Here is a 15,000-nt window from a genome sequence, read left to right as displayed (position 1 = left end):
AGGCATCGCATCAAAGGTGCGCACCTCGCTGCCCACCTTGGTGTGCTCCGAGGTGCCCACCACGGTGCGCAACGCCGGTGCGAACCCGGGAGCGCCCCGATGTGTGCTCCAAGGTGCGGCGTGCACGAAGTCGGACCCCGGTTTGCCCCGGGTGCGCACCTCGCGTGCACCTTGGTGCGCACACCTTGGCTGGGTTGCGCGGCCTGGTGGGCACCATGGTGCGCACCAAGGAGCGCTCCGAAGTGTGCTCCAAGGTGCGGCGTGCACGAAGTCGGAGCCCGGTTTGCCCCGGGTACGCACCTCGCGTGCACCTTCGCCGGGGTGGGCACCTCGGCTGGGTTGCGCGCCCTGGTGCGCACCAAGGAGCGCTCCGAAGTGTGCTCCAAGGTGCGGCGTGCACGAAGTCGGAGCCCGGTTTGCCCCGGGTGCGCACCTTCGCCGCGGTGCGCACCATGGCGTGCACGAAGTCGGAGCCCGGTTTGCCCCGGGTGCGCACCTCGCGTGCACCTTCGGCGGGGTTGCGCGCCCTGGTGGGCACCATGGTGCGCACCAAGGAGCGCTCCGAAGTGTGCTCCAAGGTGCGGCGTGCACGAAGTCGGAGCCCGGTTTGCCCCGGGTGCGCACCTCGCGTGCACCTTCGGCGGGGTTGCGCGCCCTGGTGGGCACCATGGTGCGCACCAAGGAGCGCTCCGAAGTGTGCTCCAAGGTGCGGCGTGCACGAAGTCGGAGCCCGGTTTGCCCCGGGTGCGCACCTCGCGTGCACCTTCGCCGCGGTGGGCACCATGGCGTGCACGAAGTCGGAGCCCGGTTTGCCCCGGGTGCGCACCTCGCGTGCACCTTCGCCGGGGTGGGCACCTCGGCTGGGTTGCGCGCCCTGGTGCGCACCAAGGAGCGCTCCGAAGTGTGCTCCAAGGTGCGGCGTGCACGAAGTCGGAGCCCGGTTTGCCCCGGGTGCGCACCTCGCGTGCACCTTCGCCAGGGTGGGCACCTCGGTGCGCACACCTTCTCAATGTTTTCTTGCCTTTTCTGGAAATTGGTGAAGGCAGCGCATCAAAGGTGCGCACCTCGGTGTGCTCCGAGGTGCGAACCCGAGAGCGCTCCGAGGTGCCCACGAAGTCGAAAGTCGGGTTAATTGCATTGTTTTCCCCGGGTGCGCTCCGAGGTGCGCAACATCGGCGCGCACCAAGGAGGGCTCCGAAGTGTGCTCCAAGGTGCGCACGATGGCGTGCACCTCTGGTGCGCACGATTCGGAGCTCGGTTTGACCGGGGTGCGCACACCTTGGCTGGGTTGCGCACCTTTTGTGCGCTCCAAGGTGCGCACGAAGTCGGAGCTCGGTTTGCCCCGGGTGCGCACCTTCGCCAGGGTGCGCACCTTGATGCGCACGCCTTGGCTGGGCTGCGCACCTTGGTGGGCGCCATGGTGCGCACCTTTCGTGCGCTCCAAGGTGCGCACGAAGTCGGAGCTCGGTTTGCCCCGGGTGCGCACCTTGGTGGGCGCCATGGTGCACTCCGAGGTGCCCAAGATTGGTGCGCACCAAGGAGCGCTCCGAAGTGCGCTCCAAGGTGCGCGCGAAGTCGAAAGTTGGGTTAATTGTCCGGTTTGCCTCGGGTGCGCACCTTGCGTGCACCTTCGCCAGGGTGGGCGCCTTGGTGCGCACACCTTGGCTGGGCTGCGCACACCTTGGCACCCGCGTTTCCTTCATTTTAAATTTTTTTTTTTTACAATCTCTCAAGTGGGAAATTCTATAATCTCAACTTTTTTTGCCTTTTCAGGAAACTTTTGAATGGAGCGCATCATTGGTGCGCTCCGAAGTGTGCTCCAAAGCTCTCTCCAGCTGCGTGCACCTGCCCCGGCCGCGCACCCGGCCCCGCCCAGCTTCGCTCACCTGTCCCGGGCGTCTGGTGCGGAACCTTAGAGTAAGAAACATCACCGTGCACCTTGGCCAACGTGCGCGACTCGACCGAGCGCGCACTGGCCGAGGTGCACACCGATTTCACCTGGGTGCGCGCGCAGCACCTCGGGCGCACCGGGGTGCGCGCACAACGCCCGGGTTGCACCGTGGCCTGTGTGCTCGGGGCGCCTCGGGTGCGCGCTCGGTGTCGCCCCCGCGCGCGCGGTAGTGCGGGCAGCGCACCCCGGCCCGGCCCGGCCCCGACGAGAACGCAAACGGGCAAAAGGTTTATTCAAATAGCATTGCGACGCCCGGCGAAAAACTAAAAAAGGGTGCAACACCGGGACTTCCCGGGAGGTCACCCATCCCAGTACTACTCCGGCCCAAGCGCGCTTAACTGCGGAGTTCTGATGGGATCCGGTGCACTAACGCTGGTATGATCGCACCCGTTATGAGCTTGTCGCAGTGTGTACTTAGCAAACCGCGACCCACGTGCGAATCCACCCCGGCCACCCACCCCCGTCGAGGTGCACACCCTCCCTCGCGAAGTGCGCCCCGTTCGCCAAGTGTGAGCCCTGCCCGGGTGCGCGCACCTTGCTAGGGCGTCGGGTGTGCACCCGGCCCGGCCTACGTGCGTGCACCTGGAGGGGGCGTCGTGTGCGTGCAGTGTCCCGTCTGCAACGCGGTGCCCACACACCACCTCGGGCGCAACGACCTGCGCTCACATGTGGGCCGAGTGCACCTTGGTGCATGTTCGGGGCGCCTCGGGTGCACGCTCGATCTTGCCCCGGTGCACCAAGGCGCTCGGTTTGCCCCGGGTGCGCACTTGGTGCAAGGTGGGCACCCAAAATAGGGATCAAGCACCAAAACACAAGTTTCGGGATGCAAAATGGGACCCAAGGACCACAAATGCGTTCCAAGACCCATGATGGGTCCACGAGAACAAAAATGTGTTCCGAGACTTAATAAACAAATATTGGGTTTTAGGAGAAGAAACATGCTCTGATGCCCAAAACGAGAATCGACCCCGAAAAGGCCACAGGCCAAAAGTGGGATGCGAGACAAAAAAAAATGGGACCCGAGGACCAAAATTGGGTTCCCAGGTCGAAGACAGGGCAACCGGACAAGAAACGACCTCTAAGGCTCGAAATGAGTCCCGACGACTAAAACTTGACAAGAAGCACCCATCAGGCACCCAACTCGACACCCATGGGATGCCGACCCACCCGGGCTTCCACCTAGCACACCTTGGCACCCACCCACCCTCGCACCCAACCTCGCACCCAACTTAGCACCTTTGAACCCACATTGGCACTCACCCTGACCCTGGCACCTTGGAACCCACATTGGCACTCACCTTGACCCTGGCACCCACCTTTGCACTCACCTTGGGACCCACCCTGGCTCCCACCTCGGCACCCACCCAGACACCCACCTTGGTTCCTTGGCACCCACCTTGGATCCTTGGCACCCACCCCGACACCCACCTTGGCACGCAACTTGGCTACTTGCCACCCACCTTGGCTCCTTGACGCCCACCCCGACAACCACCCCGTGACCTACCCTGGCTAGGGTTGGTGCACACCCACCCTGGTGCCCACCTTGGCACCCACCCTATGACCCACCTTGGCACGCACCTTAGTACCCACCCCGTTACCCACCCTAGGACCCACCCCGTGACCCACCTTGGCCAGGGTGGGTGCACCCACCCTGGTGCCCACCTTGGCACCCACCCATCCTAGCACCCAGCCTGTGACCGGGCTTGGAACCCAACCTTGCACCCGCACCCGTCTTGGCCAGTGTGGGTGCGCACCCATCCTGGCACCCACGTTGTGACACACCCTTTAACCCACGCACCCTAGCACCCACGTTGGCACCCACCTTGGAACCCAACCTAGCAACTTGGCACCCACCCCGTGACCCACCTTGGCATCCACCATAGCAGTCGCCGACTTGGCACCCACCTCGGCACCCACCTTGACACTTGTGGACCCACCTTGCCACTCACCCTAGCATCGACCCATCCTAGCACCCACCCTGGCACCTTTGCACCCTAGCACTCACCCATCCTAGCACCTAACCTGTGACCCACCTTGACACTCACCCTCGCACCCACCTTGGAACCCAACCTAGCACCCACCCACCCTGACACCAACCCTAGCACCTACCCACCCTTGCACCCACCCTGTGACCCATCTTGGCACCCACCCATCCTACCACTCAACCTATCACCCACCTTCTCACCCACCTTGGCATCCACCTTAGCACCCACCCACACTGGCACCTTGGCACCCACCTCGGGCAAGGTGGGTGCACACCCACCCTGGCACCCAATTTAGAACCCACCGAGCATGTTACCCACCTTGGCACCCACATTGCAGCCCACCCTAGTACCCACCCTATGACCCACATTGGCATCCACACCCTAGCACCCAGGCACCTCGACACCCGCCTTGACACCCACCCTAGCACTGAACCTGTGACCCACCTTGGAACTCACCCTAGAACCCACCCACCCTGTGAACCACCTTGGCATCCACCTTAGCACCCACCCACCTTGGCACCCACTCTAGCACTCACCCATCCTAACACCCAACTTGTTACCCACCTTGGCACCCGCCCTCGCGTCCACCTTGAAACCCACCCTAGCACCCACCCACGCAGGAGCCCACCTTGGCACCCAACCTAACACCCACGCATCCTGGCACCCAACTTGTGACCCACCTTGGAACCCACCCTAGTACCCACCTTTGAACCCACTATATCACCAACCCACCTTGGCACCCACCCTATGACCCTCTTTGGAATCCACCCTAGCACGCACCCACCCTGGCACCCACCATGGAGCGCACCCTAGCACCCACCCACCTCGGCACGCACCTCAACACCCACCTTGGTGTGCGCACTGCGCCAACCTCTCAAAGACCCTATGTGGTGCGCTCCAAAGTGTACACCTTTGGTGCGCTCCAAGGTGCGCACCTTTGGTGCACACCGAGGTGCACACCAAAGTGTGCACCGAGGTGAGCACCAAAGTGCACTCCAGGGTGCACACCAAGGCGTGCACCTTTGGTGCGGTCAATGCAAACGAATTCGGAAGTTGGGGTCGATGTCCTAATCGCTGCTGCAGACTACACGTATGAGAATCGGACAAATAGCTTTATATAGGGGAGGTGTTGCGTTTGATGGGTCGACTCCCCTGGTTGTGTGCACTGCACCAACTTCAAAGACCCTGTCTTGTTTAAGAAGTCAAAAGTTGGGGTGGATGTCCTAATCATTGCTGCAGTCTACGCATGTATGAGAATCAGACAAATAGCTTATATAGGGGAGGTGTTGCATTCGGTGGGTTGACTCCCCTGGTTGTGCGCACTGCGCCAACCTCAAAGACCCCGCATAGCAGAAGAAGTCGGAAGTCGGATTTTGGTGAGCACCAAGGCGTGCACCTTTGGTGCGGTCAACGCAGACGAATTCAGAAGTTGGGGTGGATGTCCTAATCGTTGTTGCAGGCTACACATGTATGAGAATCAGACAAATAGCTTATATAGGGGAGGTGTTGGGTTTGATGGGTCAACTCCCTTGGTTGTGCGCATTACGCCAACCTCAAAGACCTTGTTTTCGTTAAGAAGTCAAAAGTTGGGGTCAATGTCCTAATGGCTCCTGCAGGCTACACATGTATGAGAATCGGACAAATAGCTTATATAGGGGAGGTGTTGGGTTTGATGGGTCGACTCCCCTGGTTGTGCGCATTACGTCAACCTCAAAGACCTTGTTTTCGTTAAGAAGTCAAAAGTTGGGGTCGATGTCCTAATTGCTCCTGTAGACTACACATGTATGAGAATCAGACAAATAGCTTATATAGGGGAGGTGTTGGGTTTGATGGGTTGACTCCCCTAGTTGTTCGCATTACACCAACCTCAAAGACCTTGTTTTCGTTTAGAAGCCGAAAGTTGGGGTCGATGTCCTAATTGCTCCTGCAGGCTACGCATGTATGAGAATCAGACAAATAGCTTATATAGGGGAGGTGTTGGGTTTGATGGGTCGACTCCCCTGGTTGTGCGCATTGCGCCAACCTCAAAGACCCTGCATTGCGGATGAAGTCGAAAGTCAGAGTTTGGTGTGCTACAAGGTGTGGTCGAAGGTGCTCACCTAGGTGTGCACCTTTGGAGCACAGGAAAAGTGCCCTCCAAAAGTGCGCACCTTTGGAGTGCACAAAAGTGCCCTCCAAAAGTGCGCACCTTTGGAGCGCAGAAAAGTGCCCTCCAAAAAGTGCCCTCCAAAAGTGCGCACCTTTGGAGCGCAGAAAAGTGCCCTCCAAAAAGTGCCCTCCAAAAGTGCGCACCTTTGGAGCGCAGAAAAGTGCCCTCCAAAAAGTGCCCTCCAAAAGTGCGCACCTTTGGAGCGCAGAAAAGTGCCCTCCAAAAAGTGCCCTCCAAAAGTGCGCACCTTTGGAGCGCAGAAAAGTGCCCTCCAAAAAGTGCCCTCCAAAAGTGCGCACCTTTGGAGCGCAGAAAAGTGCCCTCCAAAAAGTGCCCTCCAAAAGTGCGCACCTTTGGAGCGCAGAAAAGTGCCCTCCAAAAAGTGCCCTCCAAAAGTGCGCACCTTTGGAGCGCAGAAAAGTGCCCTCCAAAAGTGCGCACCTTTGGAGCGCACAAAAGTGCCCTCCAAAAGTGCGCACTTTTGGTGCGCACCAAGGCGCTGGTTCGGTCGTTGCAGGCGAGTTCGGAAGTTGGGGTCGATGTCCTGAGCGGAGGTGCAAACTACACAGGTGTCGGAATCGGACAAATAGCTTATATAGGGGAGGTGTATGCTTCGATGGGTCGACTCCCCAGGTTGAGCGCACCGCGCCAACCTCAAAGACCCTACGGTATGGATGAAGTCGGAAGTTGGGTCCGATGACCGATTCGATTAGTAGGTATGCTCATGAGGTCGGAATTTGGGTCCGATGACCTGCCATGTGCAGGAAGGCGAATGTTGACACTGTGCGTTGCAAGGTGCACACCAAGGCGCTGGTGCGGTCTTTTTAGTCGAGTTCGGAAGTTGGGGTCGATGTCCTGATCGGAGGTGCAAGCTACACAGGTGTGGGAATCGGACAAATAGCTTATATAGGGGAGGTGTATGCTTCGTTGGGTCGACTCCCCGGGTTGAGCGCACCGCGCCAACCTCAAAGACCCTACGGTATGGATGAAGTCGGAAGTTGGGTCCGATGACCGATTCGATATGTAGGCATACTCGCGAGGTCGGAATTTGGGTCCGATGACCTGCCACGTGCAGGAAGGCGAATGTTGGCACTGTGCGTTGCAAGGTGCGCACCAAGGCGCTGGTTCGGTCGTTGGAGGCGAGTTCGGAAGTTGGGGTCGATGTCTTGATCGGAGGTGCAAACTACACAGGTGTGGGAATCGGACAAATAGCTTATATAGGGGAGGTGTATGCTTCGTTGGGTCGACTCCCCGGGTTGAGCGCACCGCGCCAACCTCAAAGACCCTACGGTATGGATGAAGTCGGAAGTTGGGTCCGATGACCGATTCGATATGTAGGCATACTCGCGAGGTCGGAATTTGGGTCCGATGACCTGCCACGTGCAGGAAGGCGAATGTTGGCACTGTGCGTTGCAAGGTGCGCACCAAGGCGCTGGTTCGGTCGTTGGAGGCGAGTTCGGAAGTTGGGGTCGATGTCTTGATCGGAGGTGCAAACTACACAGGTGTGGGAATCGGACAAATAGCTTATATAGGGGAGGTGTATGCTTCGTTGGGTCGACTCCCCGGGTTGAGCGCACCGCGCCAACCTCAAAGACCCTACGGTATGGATGAAGTCGGAAGTTGGGTCCGATGACCGATTCGATATGTAGGCATACTCGCGAGGTCGGAATTTGGGTCCGATGACCTGCCATGTGCAGGAAGGCGAATGTTGGGACTGTGCGTCGCAAGGTGCGCACCAAGGCGCTGGTGCCGTCGTTGCAGTCGAGTTCGGAAGTTGGGGTCGATGTCCTGGTCAGAGGTGCAAACTACACAGGTGTGGGAATCGGACAAATAGCTTATATAGGGGAGGTGTATGCTTCGATGGGTCGACTCCCTGGGTTGAGCGCACCGCGCCAACCTCAAAGACCCTACAGTATGGATGAAGTCGGAAGTTGGGTCCGATGACCGATTCGATACGTAGGCATATTGGCGAGGTCTGAATTTGTGTCCGATGACCTGCCATGCGCAGGAAGGCGGAATTTGGGTCCGATGACCGAGTTGATGGCGTGCCATGCGCAGAAAGGCGGAATTTGGGTCCGATGACCGAGTTGATGTTGATGGCCCGCCATGCACAGGAAGGCGGAATTTGGGTCCGATGACCGATTTGAAGGCGTGCCATACGCAAAAAGGCGGAGTTTGGGTCCGATGACCGAGTTGATATTGATGGCCCGCCATGCGCAGGAAGGCGGAATTTGGGTCCGATGACCTGACATACGCATGGAGTCCGACTCGGGGGCCGATGTTCGATTCGATGACTTGCATTGTGGGTAAAGTCGGAAGTTGTGGTCTTTGACCCGATTCGATGACCAGACTTCGGCTGCTTGAGAATCGGACAAATAACTTATATAGGGGAGGTAGTGTTCTCGAGCATCCTCCCCCCGTGCCCGTTTATGTCGATTGATGCTGGTGCTCGACTGGTTGGAGCGCTCGGATGCAAAAATCTTGCACCAGGATTTATCGATTGTGATGGACACGGCAAGTCTCCTGATTGCTATGCAGGAGCTCATCGTGAATCTCTATGCGGCCTTGGTATGGACTCGACCTGCGGAATGGTTCGGCAATGGTAGTCGCTCCAACACGTCCTTGCAATGGCCACAGAGGTGATTCGACTAGAGCTCCAGTCTAGCTTTTGGGTTGCTTGGCGGACTGGTATAGCCGCGATCGAGTTCCGGCCATGAACGTTTTAGATAGCTCTTGGGCTTTCTGGGACGGAAGTCGGAAGTTTGGGCTGTTGTCCGATTTGATGACCATTCTTCGGATGTGTGAGAATCGGACAAATAACTTATATAGGGGACTGTGTTGTCTCACGCAGCCCCCTCCGTGCCCCTCTATCTCGACCGATGTTGGTGCTTGAAAGGGTTGGGATCGCTCGGATTTATAAACGTGCACCACCATTTGTCGAGTGTGAGGGACGCGGCAGGTCTCCTAAATGCTATGCGAGCGCTCTCTGAGAATCTCTATCCGGCCTCGACACAGACTAGTCTTGCTGAATGGTTTGGCACTGGTAGTCGATCCAACACGTCGTTGTTGTGGCCGCCTAGGCGATTCGATTCGAGCCCCCGTCTAGCTTTTGGGTTGCTTGGCGGATTTTGCCCTATCCGCAAGTGAGCTCGGTCCCTAAACGTTCGAGAAACCCGATTGCTATGCGCCGACTCTCTTTCTTGCGAGCCTCCATCTAGCTTTTGGGTCTCTACGGAACGGAAGTCGGAATCTGGGACCGTTGTTTGATTCGACGAGGCAGACTACGGTTGTGCGAGAATCGGACAAATAACTTATATAGGGGAGGTGTTGACTGGAGCATTCTCCCCCGTGCCCCTCTAACTCGACCAATGCTGGCGCTCGAACGGTGGTAGCGCTCGGATTTTCATTGAGCGCCAGCATTGGTCGATTTAGAGGGGCATGCGAGATTCCCGAATGCTATGCGAGGGCTCTAACGGAAATGTCTATTGGTTTCGGTATGGATGCAATTGCGAGTGGTTCGGCAAAGGTAGTCGTTCCGATGCGTCCATGTCGTGGCCAAATCGATAATTCGATTTGAGCCCTCGTATAGCATTTGGGTCTCTCGATGTGATTCCGCATTCCAGTCCCTTTGGGCACTGCTTGAGCCGCATCCCAGGGGGTTCCCTTCCCAATAATCTGCCTCGCAACCCGATTGCTATGCGGTGAGGCTCCTCGGCCGCCTCGGAACTATCTGTGTATCAGACGCATCGCGGGATAAGGGGTTGGCAACGGTAGTCGCCCCAAGCGCGTCCGATGCTTGGACCATTCCGAGGCGGCCCTGAAGCCTCTTCCGTCTAGCCGTTGGGTCCTTCTCGCCGCATCCCTCGCCTCGCACCCCGATTGCTATGCGGTGAGGCTCCTCGGCCGCCTCGGAACTATCTGTGTATCGGACGCGTCGCGGGATAAGGGGTTGTCACTGGTAGTCGCCCCAAGCGCGTCCGATGCTTGGACCATTCCGAGGCGGCCCTGAAGCCTCTTCCGTCTAGCCGTTGGGTCCTTCTCGCCGCATCCCTCGCCTCGCACCCCGATTGCTATGCGGTGAGGCTCCTCGGCCGCCTCGGAACTATCTGTGTATCGGACGCGTCGCGGGATAAGGGGTTGTCATTGGTAGTCGCCCCAAGCGCGTCCGATGCTTGGACCATTCCGAGGCGGCCCTGAAGCCTCTTCCGTCTAGCCGTTGGGTCCTTCTCGCCGCATCCCTCGCCTCGCACCCCGATTGCTATGCGGTGAGGCTCCTCGGCCGCCTTGGAACTATCTGTGTATCGGACGCGTCGCGGGATAAGGGGTTGTCACTGGTAGTCGCCCCAAGCGCGTCCGATGCTTAGACCATTCCGAGGCGGACCCGAAGCCTCTTCCGTCTAGCCGTTGGGTCCTTCTCGCCGCATCCTTCGCCTCGCACCCCGATTGCTATGCGGTGAGGCTCCTCGGCCGCCTCGGAACTATCTGTGTATCGGACGCGTCGCGGGATAAGGGGTTGTCACTGGTAGTCGCCCCAAGCGCGTCCGATGCTTGGACCATTCCGAGGCGGACCCGAAGCCTCTTCCGTCTAGCCGTTGGGTCCTTCTCGCCGCATCCCTCGCCTCGCACCCCGATTGCTATGCGGTGAGGCTCCTCGGCCGCCTTGGAACTATCTGTGTATCGGACGCGTCGCGGGATAAGGGGTTGTCACTGGTAGTCGCCCCAAGCGCGTCCGATGCTTGGACCATTCCGAGGCGGACCCGAAGCCTCTTCCGTCTAGCCGTTGGGTCCTTCTCGCCGCATCCCTCGCCTCGCACCCCGATTGCTATGCGGTGAGGCTCCTCGGCCGCCTTGGAACTATCTGTGTATCGGACGCGTCGCGGGATAAGGGGTTGTCACTGGTAGTCGCCCCAAGCGCGTCCGATGCTTGGACCATTCCGAGGCGGACCCGAAGCCTCTTCCGTCTAGCCGTTGGGTCCTTCTCGCCGCATCCCTCGCCTCGCACCCCGATTGCTATGCGGTGAGGCTCCTCGGCCGCCTTGGAACTATCTGTGTATCGGACGCGTCGCGGGATAAGGGGTTGTCACTGGTAGTCGCCCCAAGCGCGTCCGATGCTTGGACCATTCCGAGGCGGCCCCGAAGCCTCTTCCGTGTAGCCGTTGGGTCCTTCTCGCCGCATCCCTCGCCTCGCACCCCGATTGCTATGCGGTGAGGCTCCTCGGCCGCCTTGGAACTATCTGTGTATCGGACGCGTCGCGGGATAAGGGGTTGTCACTGGTAGTCGCCCCAAGCGCGTCCGATGCTTGGACCATTCCGAGGCGGCCCCGAAGCCTCTTCCGTGTAGCCGTTGGGTCCTTCTCGCCGCATCCCTCGCCTCGCACCCCGATTGCTATGCGGTGAGGCTCCTCGGCCGCCTTGGAACTATCTGTGTATCGGACGCGTCGCGGGATAAGGGGTTGTCACTGGTAGTCGCCCCAAGCGCGTCCGATGCTTGGACCATTCCGAGGCGGACCTGAAGCCTCTTCCCTCTAGCCGTTGGGGCTTTCTCGCCGCATCCCTCGCCTCGCACCCCGATTGCTATGCTGTGAGGCTCCTCGGCCGCCTTGGAACTATCTGTGTATCGGACGCATCGCGGGATAAGGGGTTGGCAGTGGTAGTCGCCCCAAGCGCATCCGATGCTTGGACCATTCCGAGGCGGCCCTGCAGCCTCTTCCGTCTAGCCGTTGGGGCCATCTCGCCGCATCCCCCACCTCGCACCACGATTGCTATGCGGTGAGGCTCCTTGGCCGCCTCGGAACTATCTGTGTATCGGACGCATCGCGGGATAAGGGGTTGTCACTGGTAGTCGCCCCAAGCGCGTCCGATGCTTGGACTATTCCGAGGCGGCCCTGCAGCCTCTTCCGTCTAGCCGTTGGGGCCATCTCGCTGCATCCCCCACCTCCTCGGCCGCCTCGGAACTATCTGTGTATCGGACGCATCGCGGGATAAGGGGTTGGCAGTGGTAGTCGCCCCAAGCGCGTCCGATGCTTGGACTATTCCGAGGCAGCCCTGCAGCCTCTTCCGTCTAGCCTTTGGGGCCATCTCGCCGCATCCCTCGCCTCGCACCCCGATTGCTATGCGGTGAGGCTCCTCGGCCGCCTGGGAACTATCTTCGTATCGGACGCATCGCGGGATAAGGGGTTGTCACTGGTAGTCGCCCCAAGCGCGTCCGATGCTTGGACTATTCCGAGGCGGCCCTGTGGCCTCTTCCGTCTAGCCGTTGGGGCCATCTCGCCGCATCCCCCACCTCGCACCCCGATTGCTATGCGGTGAGGCTCTTCGGCCGCCTTGGAACTATCTTCGTATCGGACGCATTGCGGGATAAGGGGTTGTCACTGGTAGTGGCCCCAAGCGCGTCCGATGCTTGGACTATTCCGAGGCGGCCCTGCAGCCTCTTCCGTCTAGCCGTTGGGGCCATCTCGCCGCATCCCCCACCTCGCACCCCGATTGCTATGCGGTGAGGCTCCTCGGCCGCCTTGGAACTATCTTCGTATCGGACGCATCGCGGGATAAGGGGTTGTCACTGGTAGTCGCCCCAAGCGCGTCCGATGCTTGGACTATTCCGACGCGGCCCTGTGGCCTCTTCCGTCTAGCCGTTGGGGCCATCTCGCCGCATCCCCCACCTCGCACCCCGATTGCTATGCGGTGAGGCTCCTCGGCCGCCTTGGAACCATCTTCGTATCGGACGCATCGCGGGATAGGGGGCTGTCACTGGTAGTCGCCCCAAGCGTGTCCGATGCTTGGACCATTCCTAGGCGGCCCTGAAGCCTCTTCCGTCTAGCCGTTGGGGCCTTCCCGCCCCATCCCTCGCCTCGCACCCCCGATTGCTATGCGGTGAGGCTCCTCGGCCGCCTTGGAACCATCTGTGTATCGGACGCATCGCGGGATAAGGGGTTGGCACTGGCAGTCGCCCCAAGCGCGTCCGATGCTTGGACCATTCCGAGGTGGCCCTGAAGCCTCTTCCGTCTAGCCGTTGGGGCCTTCCCGCCCCATCCCTCGCCTCGCACCCCGATTGATATGCGGTGAGGCTCCTCGGCCGCCTTGGAACTATCTGTGTATCGGACGCATCGCGGGATAAGGGGTTGGCACTGGTAGTCGTCCCAATCGCATCCGATGCTTGGACCATTCCGAGGCGGCCCTGCAGCCTCTTCCGTTTAGCCGTCGGGGCCTTCCCGCCGCATCCCTCGCCTCGCATCCCGATTCCTATGCGGTGAGTCTTCTCGGCCGCCGCGGAACTATACCTGTTATTGCTACTGCATCCTTCGGCTGGTAACCTCCTCTGCCGCCTTGGAACGTTCTCTTTGTCGGACGCGTCGCGGGATAAGGGGTTGGCACTGGTAGTCGCCCCAAGCGCGCCCGATGCATAGACCGCTCCGAGTCGACCTTGCTTTCAGCCTCTCACATGCATAGACCTCTCTGAGTCGACCCTGCAGCCTCTCACGTTTAGCCTTTGGAATCTCGCCTCACAACATGATTGCTATCCTTGATGCATCCCTTGCCTCGAGCCCTGATTGCTTTCTTGGCTGCATCCCTCCTCTCCTCACAGCCCGGTTGTCATCACTGCTTCATCCGTCGCTTCATGCATTCTGGCTGCTGGGCCCTTCCCACCGCACACCTCGATTGCTATCTCTTCTGCATCACACACCCCGATTGCTATCTCTGCTACATCCCTCGGCTCTCACTTCTGCATCCTTCGCCTCACACCTCGATTGCTATCAATGCTGCATCCGTAACCTCACACCCCGATTGCTATGCGGGGAGGCTCCTTGGCCGCCTTGGAAATTTCTGTGTGTCGGACGCACCGCGGGATAAGGGGTTGGCACTGGTAGTCGCCCCAAGTGCGCCCGATTCTTAGACCGCTTCGAGGTGACCTCGTAGCCTCTTTCGTCCAGGCTTCCTGCCTTCAACGCCCTTTTTACACCTCGATTGCTATGCGCGGGCTCGTTGGCGTCTATCACCTCTCTGCGAAGAGTGGCACGATGATTGTTGGGGTAAATCGTAGCAGTCCGATCTCTGGCCTTGGGCCATTGTGAGGGCTGATCGATTTCCTGTGCGCATCTCGTGTTCGCCCAGTAACAGACTCGACGACTTGTAATCGGTCTTGTTCCCGATTGTTCCTGGAGGTAGTCTTCGGAACTCTTGGATTTGACCTGTCACTCGAACTGTCCTCTTCCGAGGATGCTTGTGTGTGTGTGCTTGTGCCATTTCCTTGGCGGTATTAACGAGATATTAAAGAGCGGAGTGAGCGCCTCGCCCAGCTATGTTTGGGGCTCTCACTCCCTTACCCGGTGTGCGACCGCTTTGCACGTAGGTTGCGGAGCATCGCGACTCTTTCGATGTTTGGCGGTTGTCTTCCGGTGATGCGTTGGTCCCGAAGTGCACGTTACTAGCATTTCTGCCATTGTTCTCGATCTTTGGCACGTTCCTTCGTTGCAATTGGATATATATCTCCGTTTATACGCGCAGGCTTCTCCCGCCTATTCAGCGCTGTCCCACTCTCAGCACTCTCGTGGTCTCCTTGGCTTCTCTCTCCCGTGAGCGAGCTCTCTTCTCGAGTCTTTTCCATGTCCCATGGAGGTTGCCTTGCGAAATTCGGGCACACAAACGTGACCGGATAAGAGCGGAATTGCCTATGAGGAGAAGCTCACCTTAGGGAGCAGCAATGCCGAGTGTTTCGACAGAGGGTAGAGGGGGCGTTGTTTGGGCGGTTGCACAAAAGAGTGCTACGTTTGCACTGAAGGTTGCTTCTTCGTCTCCGACGAACTCTTCGAGGCAAAAAAGCTTGTTTACGGGGTCGAGGTGGGACTGTTCGTGCGAGTTGCGCCACCAAAAGTGCGTAGGGGGCATATACCTGGGAAATGGATGTCTCTGAGTGGCCT

At 59.2% G+C, this 15,000-nt stretch overlaps 1 non-coding gene across 1 annotated transcript; it reads right to left on the bottom strand.

The window, feature by feature from the left end:
- Positions 1 to 2,221: 2,221 nt before the first annotated feature.
- LOC131865716 (5S ribosomal RNA) lies at positions 2,222 to 2,340 on the bottom strand. Its single transcript, XR_009364398.1, has one exon. It is a non-coding gene; the product is annotated as a 5S ribosomal RNA (ribosomal RNA).
- Between the last annotated feature and the right edge of the window lie 12,660 nt (positions 2,341 to 15,000).

Source organism: Cryptomeria japonica, unplaced genomic scaffold (assembly GCF_030272615.1).
Source record: "Cryptomeria japonica unplaced genomic scaffold, Sugi_1.0 HiC_scaffold_117, whole genome shotgun sequence".
In the NCBI taxonomy this organism is placed as follows: Eukaryota; Viridiplantae; Streptophyta; class Pinopsida; order Cupressales; family Cupressaceae; genus Cryptomeria; species Cryptomeria japonica.
This window is presented reverse-complemented; position numbering and strand designations above follow the sequence as displayed.